This window comes from Vulpes vulpes, chromosome 7, assembly GCF_048418805.1.
Source record: "Vulpes vulpes isolate BD-2025 chromosome 7, VulVul3, whole genome shotgun sequence".
Classification (NCBI taxonomy): Eukaryota; Metazoa; Chordata; class Mammalia; order Carnivora; family Canidae; genus Vulpes; species Vulpes vulpes.
The window spans coordinates 41276937-41292457 of NC_132786.1; the positions used below are offsets into that span (position 1 = coordinate 41276937).

The window sequence follows — 15521 nt, forward strand, 5'->3', positions numbered from 1 at the left end:
TATTGATCTCAGCCATAAACAAGATGGACTGCTGTGCTGGTTTTGGGTCACTTCAGTCTATTGAAAAGGCTTCTGAATCCCTACCAAAAATTTCAAGCTATTCTGACTAAGCACTTGCCAGAAAGGTAAATATTCCCATCCTGTGAAGACCAGCGGAGTTAAGGAATGTACTAGAATTTGGTACCCTAGCCTGACCAAATATCTTTCTGGATGCTATCTGGTTCTCTCAAAGGTCTGTGACCATTTGAAAATGGTCAGCCTGCACATTTTCCATGTTGGCATTCATTTTGCACTCAAAAGAAAATATAAAGTCCCTGAATTCCATGCATAAGTCATTATAGTGTGGGAGGCTACGGAAAGTGGAAAAAACGCATAGACGCAGGCCAGAAAATTTCTGCTTTCATGGGCAAATTTGGGTCGTAATAGGGCGGTTCTGTTTTAGATGCTTTCTTTTCTTTATTTTTATCCAGTATAGAGAGAGAGAGCAGGCTAACTTAAGAAATGCCAAGTGGTATTACTGTGTCATTCCTAAGCCACATTTACATTTAAGTTGAGACTAAATTCTGGATTCATTTTTTTTTTTTTACTAAAAAGAAATGGAGTTTTATTAACTCCTTGGGGGACAGATTACATAAAAGTTTTACCCTTCGGACCTTCCCATATTAATTTATTTCACTCCACTTTGGCAAATAGGTTAGTGTTTTTATAATGTCAAAGGAAGACACTTCAACAAGTTCTGAAGCCATCTAGTTGCAAAGGGAGATTGTAAATTAGGTAGAGTGTACACACTGAGGCATTAACTCCTTCTGTCCTGCTCATTTAGGTTCTTTGAACACTTCCAAATCATTCCTGTAAATGCATAGTGTCTATATTTTTAAAGACATAATTATCCTGATTATCCTTCTGACCATCACCTCTACATTTTCAGTGCTCATTCCATATCCTATGGTCTGACAGATTTTTAAAAATGTTCTCTCTCCAAACTTCGTTATTCACACTTCCTATTTAAATTCTATTTATAAGATAAAATCTGCCTCCATGTTCTAATGGCTGAACAGAGTATTAAGAAGGAGTACTGGATAATTGTCAGTTGCATCTGAGCATATTGGCATCATTTTCTAAATCATCTAAATTGATTATAATCCATCCTATAATATTGAGATGTCTTTGTAAAAGACCTGATTTTTCCCTATCAGTCTTCTCACCAGATTGCTCTCTTTGTAACTGTACTTCTAACTATTGACTATTTTGCAAATTTCCATTACATTTTTTTTGATAATCCTTTTGTGCATTTTCATTCAGAATGAGCTCAGCTCCTGAGGATTTGGATGAAGGATCTGGAAAAGTGTAGGTCATTGCGGGGTGTTGATTTTATGAAGTGAATTTCCATGGGGATTTTTCACTTCTTAAATGCATGTGTTCAAACACCACTATATTAATATCACAAGAGACTCTATATACCTCTAATTATGTAACAGTCCTGGAAAATGTTTGTAAAATGTCCAAATTTGCTTTTTGTAATATTAGTGCATAAAATGTTTAGACACGAATGAATTTCAAATTTATTACTTGAGTTAATTTTGTAACACCATTCCTTAACATTGGCATTTTGTGCTAAACAGTACATATTTTTAAAGATTTTATTTATTTATTCTTGAGAGACAGAGAGAGAGAGAGGCAGAGACACAGGCAGGGAGAGAAGCAGGCTCCATGCAGGGAGCCGGATGTGGGACTTGACCTGGGTCCCCAGGATCAGCCCCTGGGCCAAAGGCGGTGCTAAACTGCTGAGCCACCTGGGCTGCCTCAGTATTTTAAACTTAAATGAAATTAAACATTATTATGCTAAATGACAATATCTGGAGACATTCTAGTTTGAGAATCACTGGCCTATATCTCATATCAAGCAATCATGCTTTCCTTTGCACCTGCTTCTGAAATAAGCACATACTATGTACCTTGGCTTGGTAATTGTCCTTAGAGAAGGAAATCCCAATGATAATCACCATTGCTCATTCTTTTTTTTTTTAAGATTTTATTTATTCATTCATGAGAGACACAGACAGAAGCAGAGACTCAGGCAGAGGGAGAAGCAGGCTCCATGCAGGGAGCCTGACGGGGGACTCGATCCCAGGACTTCAGGATCTCACCCTGAGCCAAAGGTAGACGCTTAACCTCTGAGCTACCTAGGCGTCCCACCACTGCTCATTCTATAGTCTGAGAGAACATGATGCAAATAAAGCACTTGTGGCTGAAATCGAATGGGCAGTATTGAAGAACTGGCAGCAACAATGCCTGGCCAAGATCAATTCTTCAATACTTGTTTCTTCAAAGACTCTGCTAAACATTAGGAATAAAAATCTAAATAATATATTCCACCTTTCCTAAAGGAGCTTACAGTTTTATAGGAGAAACTCATCTAGGGGCACCTGGGTGGCTCAGCAGTTGAGCACCTGCCTTTGGCTCAGGGCGTGATCCTGGAGTCCCAGAATCAAGTCCTGCCCTGGGCTCCCCGCATGGAGCCTGCTTCTCTCTCTGCCTGTGTCTCTGCCTCTGTCTCTGTGTGTCTCTCATGAATAAATAAATAAAATCTTTTTAAAAAGGAGAAACCCATGTAGAGAAAAATAAAAGTCTTCTCATGCCACAAATACCATGTAAAGTTAACATAAAGCAGATGGTCATCAATTTCTCTCTCCTTTCTTTCTCTCTTTCCCTTCCTTCTTTTTGTCTTTTCTTTCTCTTTCTTTTCCTTCCTTCCTTTTCTCCCTCTCTCCCTTTTTTCTTCCCTCCATCTTTCATCCTCCTTCCTTCTCTCCTTCCCTTCCTCCCTCCAGCATTCCTTCTCCTTCTCTTCCTTCCTTCCTTCTTTTTAAACAGTGAGTGGTGTGGGATGATGGAAACATTAGGTAGGGCTTCAGAGGAGAAACCCCTAAATAAAGTCCTCTGTGGTAAATTTCCTGCCTCCATGACTTCTAGATCAAATGAGAGCTGAGGTTCAGAGTTTCACTGTTCTAAATCACCTGTTTGGGAAAGATAGCAGAGGCAACAATAAACTCCAGAGAATTACTGCAACTTGAAAACCCATTTGACATCTTGGAGAGGAATCACATTTCTTGAATGCATTCAGAGAAAACTGAGGGAAGAAGAAATTTTTTAAAAAGATTTTACTTATTTACTCATGAGAGACACAGAGAAAGAGGCAAAGACATAAGCAGAGGGAGAAGCAGGCTCCCTTTAGGGAGCCTAATGCAGGACTCGATCCCAGGCTTCCAGATCACGATCTGAGCCAAAGGCAGATGCTCAACCACTGAGCCACTCAGGTGTCCCTAAAAAGAATTTTTTTTTCAGATTTTCACAGACTTGTCTTCAGATTCAAGGGAATCTGTGGAGTATGCAGTGATACAAGAAATAAAAATAGAACACACTAAGAAACATTATTATGAAATTTCAGAACTTTAGAGGTAAGCAAATGAATGTAAATGTTATCAGAGAGAGAAAGAAAAGAGGTTATATATTATTTATTACAAATCTCAATATTATTGGATTTTTTAATAGCAAAATTGGAAACAAGACAGTCAAATATATCTTCAAAATTCTGATGGGAAATTATTTCTACCTTAAAATTATGTGAAGAGCCTTAAAAATTTTTCTCATCTGCTGAAGAAGCTACTGGAAGTATAGTTCCACCCAAATAAGAGAATAAATAAAATGAAAAAGACATGGCAGCAAAGGACTCAGAAATTCAACACAAAGACCAGGGAATGGGCTTTCCAGGATAAAATTAATGTTACAGACCTAGTGGGCAATCATTTCACGTAAACCCTAAAGTTCTCTACAAGAAATGTCTCTAAGGAAAAAAAAAATCCACACATGTAAATAATTAATTATATGAGGTATATGACCACATTGAGAAGAATTTACAATAAAGTTGGATGATATAGATGAAAGAAGTAGTAATAATTATATAGAAAACTAAAAATCAATTATTATCTACAAGAAACAGGCTTGTAAAAGAAAGGAAATATAATCATAGTACACTATCTGGCTTAGCTATGAAATTTTTGGATAGCCAAATACTGCAAGCAGTAAATATGGACTTAATAAAAAAATTATGAAAGCAACTATTTTTGAAGCATAAAATTTTTATAGGGGATAGGGTCAGGGATGCTGGGAAGAATAGTCTCAGAGAGCTAACTCTTCATTTTCTATAATAGAAATTTAACAGAAAATGTCTAAAATGGAAAAAAAATAGTGTAATCGTATTGTCTAGAAATATGGAAATAATAGGAGAAATAGCTAAAAAACTTAAATTATTATAATTCTCTGTGTTATTTGCTTGAGATAAAGAAAAATTTCTGAACCTCAGAAAGCATGTTAAATAATAACCTACATTTAATCTAAATTTTAATATGTTCCAGAGAATTAATTTTAAGATTAAGTTGATATGTAAATATATCTGCATTTCCTCTACAATATATCCAATAGGACCTAAATATTCCCTGTATTCCCTTCCCCACTCACTATATCACCCCCTGACAAGTACACATATATCTTCTTCCTTCTATTAGCACAATAAAGGTGCCAGTTTGGGTATTTATTTTTGGGCCAAAAATGTCCTGTAGTTTTCTATCAGATTCTTCAGTGATTTTTTTTTAATGGCTCTTTTTCCTCCCCTGACCCTTTTAGGAACTCCTGCAAGTCTAGATAAATATTCTTGGTAATCCTCTTAGCTATAGCCTTCTAAAATATTATCTTAAAAGAGGTTTTAGGATACAGAAAATTAGATGCAAATAACCTTAATTGAGTAAATGAATATGAAAAGAGGAATTCTCCATTGCATTATATTGCAACTTCTGGACTCCTCATCATAGTACTTGGAAAGATGGCAACTTTTCTTATTCAACCCCTTAAAACTCTAAGTGTAGATATCTCATTTTATCCTTTCAGAACACAGGTGACATACATAGACATACATATGCATACATATACATAAATAAAAATTTGAAAAATAAGTATATATGCACACACACACGTGATTGGCTCCTAGGCTGTTTTTAAACACCTTCATTCAGGTTCTATGTATTTAATGGAAGGGAAAATGAAAACATAATAGTACTGCCACTTTATTTTTCTCTTTCCTTAGGTGGCCATAGTTGTTTTGGTTTCCTTGAGGGTCTTTCTTCTTAATTATCCATTCCACATTAAATTTCTAGGTCATGTTTTCCTTCTACAACTGCTTTAAAGCATATATATGTGGAATATCTACCACATGGCATATTCTCAGACACTGTGGGAAAGAAGAGAAGATATGGGGAAAATAATCTCCTTTTAATTCAAAAGTTTCAGCTCTCTAAAATGCACTCTTGCAAGAAGAAAGAATGCATTTGAACCAAGAAAAGAACATTTCCACATTGACCCACTTTGTTGCTAATATGGTAAGTCAGTGAAATGGAGAGATTGGGAATCTGAACACCCTATCATGATTTGAAATCTTAATGTGTCTTAGCCTACTCTCAAGGAGTCACATTTGCAAGTAGAAAGTGCCCCCAAACCACTTATGAACTGAATTAGACAACTGGAACAGAAACAACAACATTGACATGACCACAACTTAATACAGTTCTTCAAATGTACGCTCACTAGTTTCAAAGGAAATCTTCATTACAGTGAGCATTTGCAGGGGCCAAAATGAAATTCATTTTCTTGATGGAGCTGTCAAGGAACAAATTACCAAGCAAACCAAACTGTGCACATTTGGGCTACTTCCCACTGCTCCCCAGCTCAATAATAACATGAAGAGGAATGCTTTTCATTGCCAGACTGATGTCTCATATTCAAGATGCTCAGGAGCACTAAGAAAGCGTAGGCAGATATGACTTTTCTTAATTCCTTTATGTAAATGTATGAACAAATAGCCACAAAAGGATAACACATTTTAAAAAAGCATTTCTATGAGTCTAGTCAGGGGTCAGAGTAGCCAACTTTTAGTAGAAGACAATTGGCGCTTTTCCTTTAAAACACTCATGCTGTCTAATCCAAATTGGACAGGGCTAGAAATAGTCTTTAGGAGAGAGAGATCTTAATAATATGATGCGTGAATTTTTCTTCATATGATTTTGCGCAGATTTTCTTTCTTTCGTAGCAGTCTGTGTCCTGATTCTTCACAAAATCATCATCCATCTACTTTCACATATTTTGTCAGGTGTTGGAATTTACTCATTATGCCTCATTAGCTGTCTGTGGAAAACAAACTCTTATTGAAATTCTTTATTGGCAAATTGTTTAGTGAAGCTTAAAATAATATATATGAAATAGCTTGCATGTATTTAGGCTTTCTGGATATCAAAAAAAAATAGTAAATCATAGGATAAACTGCCTATAATGAACTAAGCGGAATAAGAAGTATATTACTTTCTCCAAAGACACAGCCAAGCTTCCATCATATTTGGTCTTTAGAAGAAAAAGGAAGAAGCACGTACCCAATTTAAAAATATTCTTTTAAGACATCTATTTTTATGTATATCTCAGCTTTACTAAGCTTGGTAAATTTTTTTTATTATACTTAGCTTTCAGAGTCAAAGATTCCAGGAATTAGACAAACCTGAAAATTAACTCTGTCATTCATTAGAAGTCAGCTCATTATTAAAAAGATTTCTAAAATTATAAATTATTATTTCTGTGGTGCTCTATTTTTATCATCAGGTTCTTGCTATGTAATGCAGCCTCAGTAATTTCTAATTTTTTTTTGCAAGGAGGAGCCCAGGTACTGGCAGTGTTTGACTTACTACCACTTTATAGCTTAGGTCAGCCAGGTCTGCAGATTCTCTTAACATTTTCTTAAGTAACCCACATGTAATTTGAGGAAATCTTGGAATACTTCATAATATTTGCTGGATATCACTAAGACCTTTTTGGGAATAAGTGGTTTCCAAAAGATCCCAAAATTAACACAGTCATGGGGAATAATATTGCATCATGGATACAGTAATATCTAGGTATGTGTATTTTCTTTGGGTTTTTCTATTTTGCTTTTTAAAAGTACACTGTATTCTCAATGATAGTGTTCAATCCTATGCAGAATCCTTTGAGCATTTAGAGCTGCACTGAATCTTAGATATTTCTGCAAATACATTTATTAATAATTAACCATTTGGGTTTTTGCCCTCCTATTTTTTTCCTGTAAAACCCCTCATAACCAAAGAAAAGTATTGCCTTTGCTCTGAACTTGTTTCAGTTGAAATTTTTCATGCAATAGGAAATAGCTTAGAGTTAAATTTGTCATCAAGAGCTTGGTTGCTTTTTTTTTTTTTTTTTTTTTTAATGGCCGAGTAACATTTCTATTCAACAAGGGACACGGATTATATTGCTTTATCATCAGCATGGTGAGATGTGTCTCTGCTTTAAGTGGTCACTTTCTATTTTTAGCTTTGCTATCATTTCTAAGAACCCTCTAACGGTAGACACAGTAATCACCAACTGCAAATAAGAGATATGGCTACAACCACACAGGTGCTTGGATTCCTAGGTGCCAACAGGATACTGAGATTTCACTCATTCAAATAAGTATGACTTTCACTGAAATTGGGAACACGAAATCATTGGGAACTTAGCTACTTCTGTTAGGTCAGCATCCTACCAGGGGTTGATGCCTCTGACATCAACTTTTCCTGCTGTGCTTAATATCTATAATCCTCATCTTATTTTGCCTTCTATCTATGTACAGTTGAGCTTGCTTTTTATTACCACATGTTCTTCTCTATACCCAACTAACAGCAGGCACATTGAAAACTTTTGATGATCATGATAATAGTAATAGTAATAAAGGACTTCTAATAGTAATAGTAATAAAGGACTTCTATTTACTAAGCATTTACTGTGGCTCAGGAACTGTATTTATACTATCTCCCTTGGTAATAGTACTCATAAATACTCCATGGAGTAGTTGCTATCATTGCCCTAATTTTAAAGGGATAATTTTGGCAGAACTTAGTAACTAGCTCAAGGTCAAATACCTACTAGTGGGCAAAAGTTATCTCCATTTTTTTGTGAAGGTAAGATGGCTATTAGAGAACCATTGTCCCCCCCCCCCGCCCCCCAGTAATTTGGATTAGTCACCTAAATTTTGTTTTCCTCAGTTTTCTCACCTCTATAAAGGGAAGAGTGAAAAGTTATTGAAAGGAAAATAATAATACTAAGCTAAAATAATAAAACTAAGCTAATGATACGTGTAGAACATTTAATCCATTGCATCTTGTGAGAATTCACTAGATAGATGTTCAGGGACATAATGATGATGCTAATTGTGATGCTGCTGTTGCTGACAACGATGACTACTTTAGGTTTTGATTGACCTTAGCTGCAGAATCCATGGCTGAGTATGAGCTGGAACTATGCCTTGCATGCCCATGTTGTTTCAATATAGATGAGCGATTTGGCCAAAATATGAAACACCATGAGTCTTTCTTCCTTGACTAATTGACCTATGCTTTTTGAAACAGATTTGTCTGTTATACAATTTGCAAACAATTTGCCTATATAAAATCTCATGTGATGCTCAAAATGACCCAGGGATATAACTGTTTTCATTATCTTCCTCACTTTACCGATAAAATGCAGAAGCGCAAAGTACTTATGGGGCATCTTTAAAATCACAGAACATCAAGTGGCAAAGATGCAGATCAGAGCTGGTTCTTTGACTCTGCTTATGAGCTTTTCAGTACACCATACTATTTAAACAGTGGAAAATTCACTAGTGCTCTGCTGTCACTGGCTTCATGTAACTTTTAATTTTAAACTATTTCTGGATGCTCATGCTTCCTTCTGGCTTTTAATGAATTTGTAATGTCATCTTATGAGAATGTTGTTAACCTTTGGCCTCAGGCTCTGACGATTCTTGACAACCTCTTATTTTCTTTCCCCTGTAAAAAATATTCTATCATCACAGGATGTCTGGAAAATTAAAAAAAAAAAAGTCCCACAATCCCACTCTTTATCACCAGTTTTGCTTTCCTTTCTTTCCTCTTTCCTACTGATTTAGTCCACAAACATTTATTGACAAAGAGGTATGGAGAGCATCTTATGTGTTAGGCTATCTTGTTAATTGCTGAGAATAAAAAGAAACAATTGAATTTCTGAATTTCTCTGATCCTCCTACTTCCTTTCTATCTCATTTCCATTACTGGACTGATGTTCTCTTTGAATTATTTGAACTGTATTGCTAGAACACTTGGTTAATCCAGTCTAATACAAAACAACCTTTTTACATATATAACTAGTATAGTAATTTTTTTCTACCCATCTATCTTAATTAATGAGCACATTCAGCGCCTTCCCACTATTTTTTGTATGGAGTCCTTATTTAATCTTTTCTTTAAAAAAAAGATTTTATTTATTTATTCACAAGAGACACACAGAGAGAGAGAAAGAGAGACAGAGACACAGGCAGAGGGAGAAGCAGGCTCCATGCAGGGACCCCGATGTGGGACTCGATCCCAGGTCCCCAGGATCAGGCTCTGGGCTGCAGGCGGCGCTAAACCACTGAGCCACCCAGGCTGCCCTTATTTAATCTTTTCCAGTTGATTTACAAACTCTATACTCTACTGAATCAAAATCAGTAATCTCTTTTAACTAGGTCTCAAGGTCCACACTTCACCATTATTCTGTTTAAATTCAATTAAACTAAGTCCATCTATTTCTCAAAACTCTGTGAACTGACTAGCAACTTAATGCTAAAATAGAACTGTGGAATAAATGCTGCATTCCTATATTCACACCAAAATCAATCTGGAGTCTTGTTTGGTTTAAGTTGTGGGATTAGGGTGCTTATCATTCATATGGGGAAAGAGGGCACAACAGTCATGTCAACTCCTTCAAATCTCTCATCCTCTTTAAATTCGCATGTACAATTACTGGCATTTCTCTATTTTCATAATAAAATTCTCTGATCCAGATCTAGGTTATCTTTTTGGAAATTTGTTGTACTGTGGTGATTTCTACAGAAAGATTCTTATTGTAAGATAATACACTAATTCATTCATTCTTCAAGAAGAAACAAGATCAAAACAAAGGATTAATTTAAAATGTCCCAAATGTAAACTTGTTTAAAGCCTAGAAGACCCAATCCTCTATGAGTGAGATTAAAGTATGCCTAAAATCTTTAGAGTGAGGTGTATGGTATGGGCAGGTTTAAACGTGGACAGAAAAATCATCCTTTGAAATGATAAGATCCCTAAGAAAAAAAAATAAAATGATGTATTCTCTTTTGCTAGGTTCTCTAAGTAACCATGCAGTCAGTTACATAGGCTACTGCTTTACTGAATTTATTCCTCATTCCAATATTGTGTAGGATGGTGACACTGAAAGTGTTGAAGTGTCTTTTAAATGTAATAACATCAGGAAATTCAATCTAGTTCATAAAAATGGGGAAAAGAAAGGATCATGACACACATTCTGTCTAAGAAATGGCATATAGTAGAAATGACATATATTAGTTTTATGAGAAAGCTTCTTGCCTTGGAAAGGGCAGTATTCAGGTTGCATAGCAACATATGTTGTCATATATGAAGTATGATACAGCTTAAGCAGCCAACTCTCTCATTTTACACTCTACCAGTCAGACATTTATTTATATACTGTAAGAAATTCTATATTCTACAACTAAAAAACTTTGTAGAAGGCTCAGAGTAGATATATGAACCAATTAAAGGATTGAAAATAAGCTGTACAAGGGAAGATGAAAGGCATTGGCTTTATTTGGCCCACAAATGTATACTTATGTTTTCATATGTTCATTTAGATTTTCCATATTTCCACCGAGGAAAATCCCATAAAACTGGAAATAGGCTAGAGCAATAGAGATTTAGGTTAGATAAAAGAAAGAATGTCTGGGTACATGAGATCCTTAAACCGATTCTGAGGTGGGGTAGTAAAATCTCTGAACGTCGCTGGTCAGGATAGATTTGTTATGATACCATTTGAATATATCAATCGGACAAGCTCCTTTCTAGCCCTACATTTTTAAGACACATCAGTTTAAAATTATTATAATTATTAGCATGTGGATTGATTTTCTTGGCATAAACATGAAATAAAACAGTCACCAACAAGTTACTCCGCTGAAGTGTTTGTCAAAGGCGTAAGAAAAGTTTTACATTTGAGAAAACTTCATTACTTAGTGAATTTGGCTCTTTTTTTTTTAAATCATGATTTTTCCCTCCATACTGTACATGGGTAGTAGCTTTGAGCCTTTCTTATTTTTTAAAGAAGTACTACAGTTTCTGTCTAAAAGTAGCCTTCCACTGGATATATTCATAATTCATTCTGCATAATTATTATTTGAGAACAAGATGAAGTAGTATAAAGATATCTGAATTATGAAGGAGCACTCCACTGTGATCTCTTCCACTAGCAAGTGGTGTGACCTTGGACAGGTCACTTTTGAATGTCATTTTTCAGCTGCCTTGTGTCAACCTCAGGACAGCGTTTGAAGAAGTGATCTCTTATATTCTTTCCTTCCTTGAAATTCTTTTCAGGGATTTTACCAAATCATAATTTAGATAAGTCAGCATTTTATTTTGCATGTGCTGAACAAAAGATTTTTTTATCATATTTAAAAGTTTTAAGACATCTTAAATTGTTAGTGAATGGTTAAAAATATACTAAGATAACTTATTCTAGCATAGAATTCAATAATAAGTTGGCTAATACCACAAATGGTCACCTTGTACTGTGTAAAAGTTTAGAATTAAAACATTTGATTTCTTATGATCCAACTGTCAAACAGCTCTCATCTTTCATTTATTATATTTTGTGTTCATCTAATTGATTAGGAAATACACATGAATATTTATCCCTTTCACACACTAATCCACACAATTTCTATAAAATAATTATTTTCATTTTTAAATCTTCAGAAATATAAACGCAACAGTATGTTATGCATTAAAAAGTCCATTTTATTTCAGTCATTGCTAGATTTCTTTCTTCATAGATAGCACATTTAAACATTTAAGATACCTTAAAGAGATTAGAGCCCAGTGGAAATCTAATTTTATGACTATATGAATTATGAATATATGATTCATTTTTCATGTGATTGCAGTGATTTCCAGCTGCCTTAAAATAATAATACTGAATGTTGCTGTCATTGAGATTTACTTCAATTCTTCAAAAATGTTCAACACAAGTATAACATGAGCAGTAAATCCAGGAAAGTAAATATAAAGTAAATTGGATTCTGATATATAAATTTTGAAAATCAAGTTAACTACTATATAGGATAGAAATAATTTTTGAAGTTTCATGTGTTGACTCTTTTTTTTTTTTTTTTTAATGAAACATTTAAGCTGTACATTAGCAGCCTGCACTGTGATTGAAACTGGTTTAGGGAAACACTGAGGAGTCCAATCTTCATATTTTACATGACACATAGAATATTCTTTGGAGATTCATTATAAAGAAAAGCCACTCTGGTGCCATCTACTCTCCCTGTTGGCAAAGGAAGGGGGGGGGGGGTCCAAAGAAATCATTTACACCTCACACTTAAGTGTGAGAATATGTATTTGTTTTGTATTATGCCCTGGAATAGGAAACCTGGTCTAATTCATTAAAAAAAAAAAAAAAAAAAAAAAAAAAAAAAAAAAAAAGGAAAGTAAAGATAAAAAGGGATCACAATAAAATCGTAGTTTATGGAGGAAAAGAGTAAAATCTCTCTGGAGCCTATTTTAGAACTGACATTGTGCTAAAACAATTTGACTCGCAGTTTTCTCCTCCCTACACATTTTCCACTTCTAATTTCAGAGCTTAGCTCCCAAACTTAGGAAACCACCACTCCTTGCAAGATGCTAACATTTCTGTCCAACTTTCTGCCTCTTCAAAGCCTGCCTGGAAATATAAAGCAGAGAGTCCACAGCGTCTTACCTAGACAACGAGGAGCTGAAACGCCCAGGCATGACATCGCTCAACACTCAGGCTAGGAGAGAAGTCCGTCCCCGCTAGGTCCTCCAAAATATACGTTCACATTTTCGTGGTTGAGATCATGGCTCTATTCTAAGCAGTTTTACGCAGAGTGTGATTCTAACAAAAACACCCTCTGCAGCTGGAGGGAGCCTTGGCTAAAGCAGGAGCCTGTCAAGGCGTTCCTGGTGACTTCTGTCCACTAAATTCAGACTGATGTTTTGCGAAAGGGGCCTCCACAAGCAGGCCCAGATTGCCTGGGAAGCATTTCCTGCCTCTGAGTAGTGCATGTGAGAAAGAGTGCACGAAGCAGAGGGAGGGGGGCAGAGCAGAGCCCGCCTGGGCGATTGAGGAGCTCTGATTTTACACAGAACTGAAGTGAGTTTGTCAAAGCTCTTGAGGTGATTAGCTGGAGAGTCATAAAGTCCTAGAGCTTTCTCTATCCCCCACTGCTGATGAATTAAAAAAAAAAGGGGGGGGGTGTGGGGAAAACAATTTTCTCCCTCCTTTACAGCTTCCCCACTGTATTAAATGTATATGCACAGCTTACTCAAAATACCCTTGCCCGTTCCCCTTTCAAAAGATCCCTTAGGAGAGGGAGATGAATTTAGAGTTTTAAAACTGTCATCCCCCAAAGAGGAACACTTTTTTTTTTTTTTTACGCTACTTACAATCTACAATGCTGCAGCCCCACATACAGTACCTGAGAGGATCTGTAAGTAAAATCCCAAGAAGCCAGGAGATAGAACATTGTCTTCAAATCTCTCCAATCCCAGGAATCCTTCAAAGAATTAAAGTAGTTCATGTCATGGCACATGCAGCGTTACCTCCAGTCAGAATCCTCCAGTTACACAAACACAGTGCTGGGAAAGCAGAAGACAGACTCCATCTTGATCCTATTACAGTCTTGCTGACATTAACCACTTGCAACTTCTTCCATCTAGCATGACAGAGTCCCTGAATCACATCTCCAAAGCGGCTCACGGTATCTGCATCCTTTGTCCGACACAAATTTTGTGAACTATCATCTGTTTATCTTTTCTGCTTTCTTGTGCCTCCACTGAATGACTTCCTCCTAGCTGCTCCAGGCTGGGAACTTGGACTACCATTTGGTTTTGATTAAAACCAGACAGCCAACTCTGGAGAATTTAGGGAATAAGCTAATGGAAACTGCAAGTATGGCTTTAATTAGTGCATCAATTAATAATAGATGTTAGCTCGTCTTATAATAAGATGACACAAATGTCAACACAGAGGAAGCTCAAGTCCTTTCAGGAAAGAAGTTACACCAATTCTCATTTCTTTATGACCCAGAATTCTCCTGAGGGAAAGTGGAAGGAAAGAAGAGGGATGTGGCCTTGGGACATCCAGGTTGTGCAGAGGCCAGTGGAGCAGCTTTGTTGTTTATACCAGAGAAACAGGAAACGGTATCTCTGAGTTTAATTATCTTGCTTGGGTGAAATTGCTCTGTAATGTCTCCCTTCTACTTTATTTACAATCAATGGATTCTCTTGCTATTTATGACTTAAGCATTTTTGTGTGTGTGACTGGTGATTAGATTAATCTGATTATTGGGTCTATGCGCAGTTTACAAATTCTTAGGGATTTCCCATAATGGGAGTTACAAGAACAATTCTAATTTCAATATGCTAAATGAATAACATAGAGCTACAAGAAATATTAAACTTTTTAGCCCAAGACCCACCCTGTATGTCTCTGACATTGAAAGTAGTTTTCATTGTTCACTTTTATTTTCAGTTGACTCATTTTTATAAAGACGGACAGATACCTGGATATCACAATGGCCATCCTTTTCATATTCTCAAAGAATGCTGGGTAGGTGGCGATTCGATGCAGTATGATGTGACACCTACTATTTCTTTTCTTATTAGATAACTAAAATCTCTCAAAATTAATGCAAAGTATGGACTACTAGAGAAATAGGAAATGGCAAGATTAACATATTGCATGTGAATATGAAGATGAGAAGCATTCACACAAAAACATGTGGGCAGAAGCAAGTTTTAAAAGTTTTTTATCAAAACGTTACTGATTTAAAAATGAGCACTTAGATTCCTTTAATTTAACCTACAACCATATGGCAAGAAGGAAGTCCATACTTTCATAAATCCTTTAAAGAGCTACTATATTCATATTGATTGAAAATACTTTCATTAAAACCATGCCATTTAAGCTTCCCAATAATCTCTCTCTGTGTGTGTGTGTGTGTGTGTGTGTGTATGTGCTCTTATTTTGTATTAAAAGTAAAGCACCTGAACTTTGTGGAATTGTTTTTCTTACAATCACATGATGGAAAGTGGCCAAGTCCACACCAGAACTCAGATTTTAACTCTCAATTTTGTGTCTTTTCCTTCCCTCTGAGAGTCCGCCTGCCTCTCTTGACTCACCCTTAATTGCTGTGTGAAATTGGGGAGACTTCCTAAACTTTCTGAGTTTCAAATACCCCTTTAAAAATAGGGACAACTCCACATAACTCACAGATTGGAATGCAGAATTTGCTTTATATACACATATATTTATAAATTTGTATTTATTTCCCTGAGGAAAAC

The 15521-nt window shown here is 35.9% G+C and overlaps 1 protein-coding gene across 16 annotated transcripts in view; it reads right to left on the minus strand.

Annotated features, from left to right (window-relative positions):
- Positions 1-15521, minus strand: part of DLC1 (DLC1 Rho GTPase activating protein) — a 488697-nt gene that overhangs the window by 393583 nt on the left and 79593 nt on the right. For 4 of the 16 annotated variants that reach the window (XM_072763591.1, XM_072763600.1, XM_072763602.1 and 1 more), the window contains exon 1: positions 12916-13243. The exons of 7 other annotated variants lie outside the window; for them this stretch is intronic. The gene's annotated coding sequence lies outside the window, so the exon portion shown is untranslated. Of the gene's footprint in view, positions 1-12915; positions 13341-13654; positions 14330-15521 lie in introns of those variants that run through there. 5 more of the 16 variants (XM_072763594.1, XM_025993519.2, XM_072763604.1 and 2 more) reach the window with 3 other exon arrangements.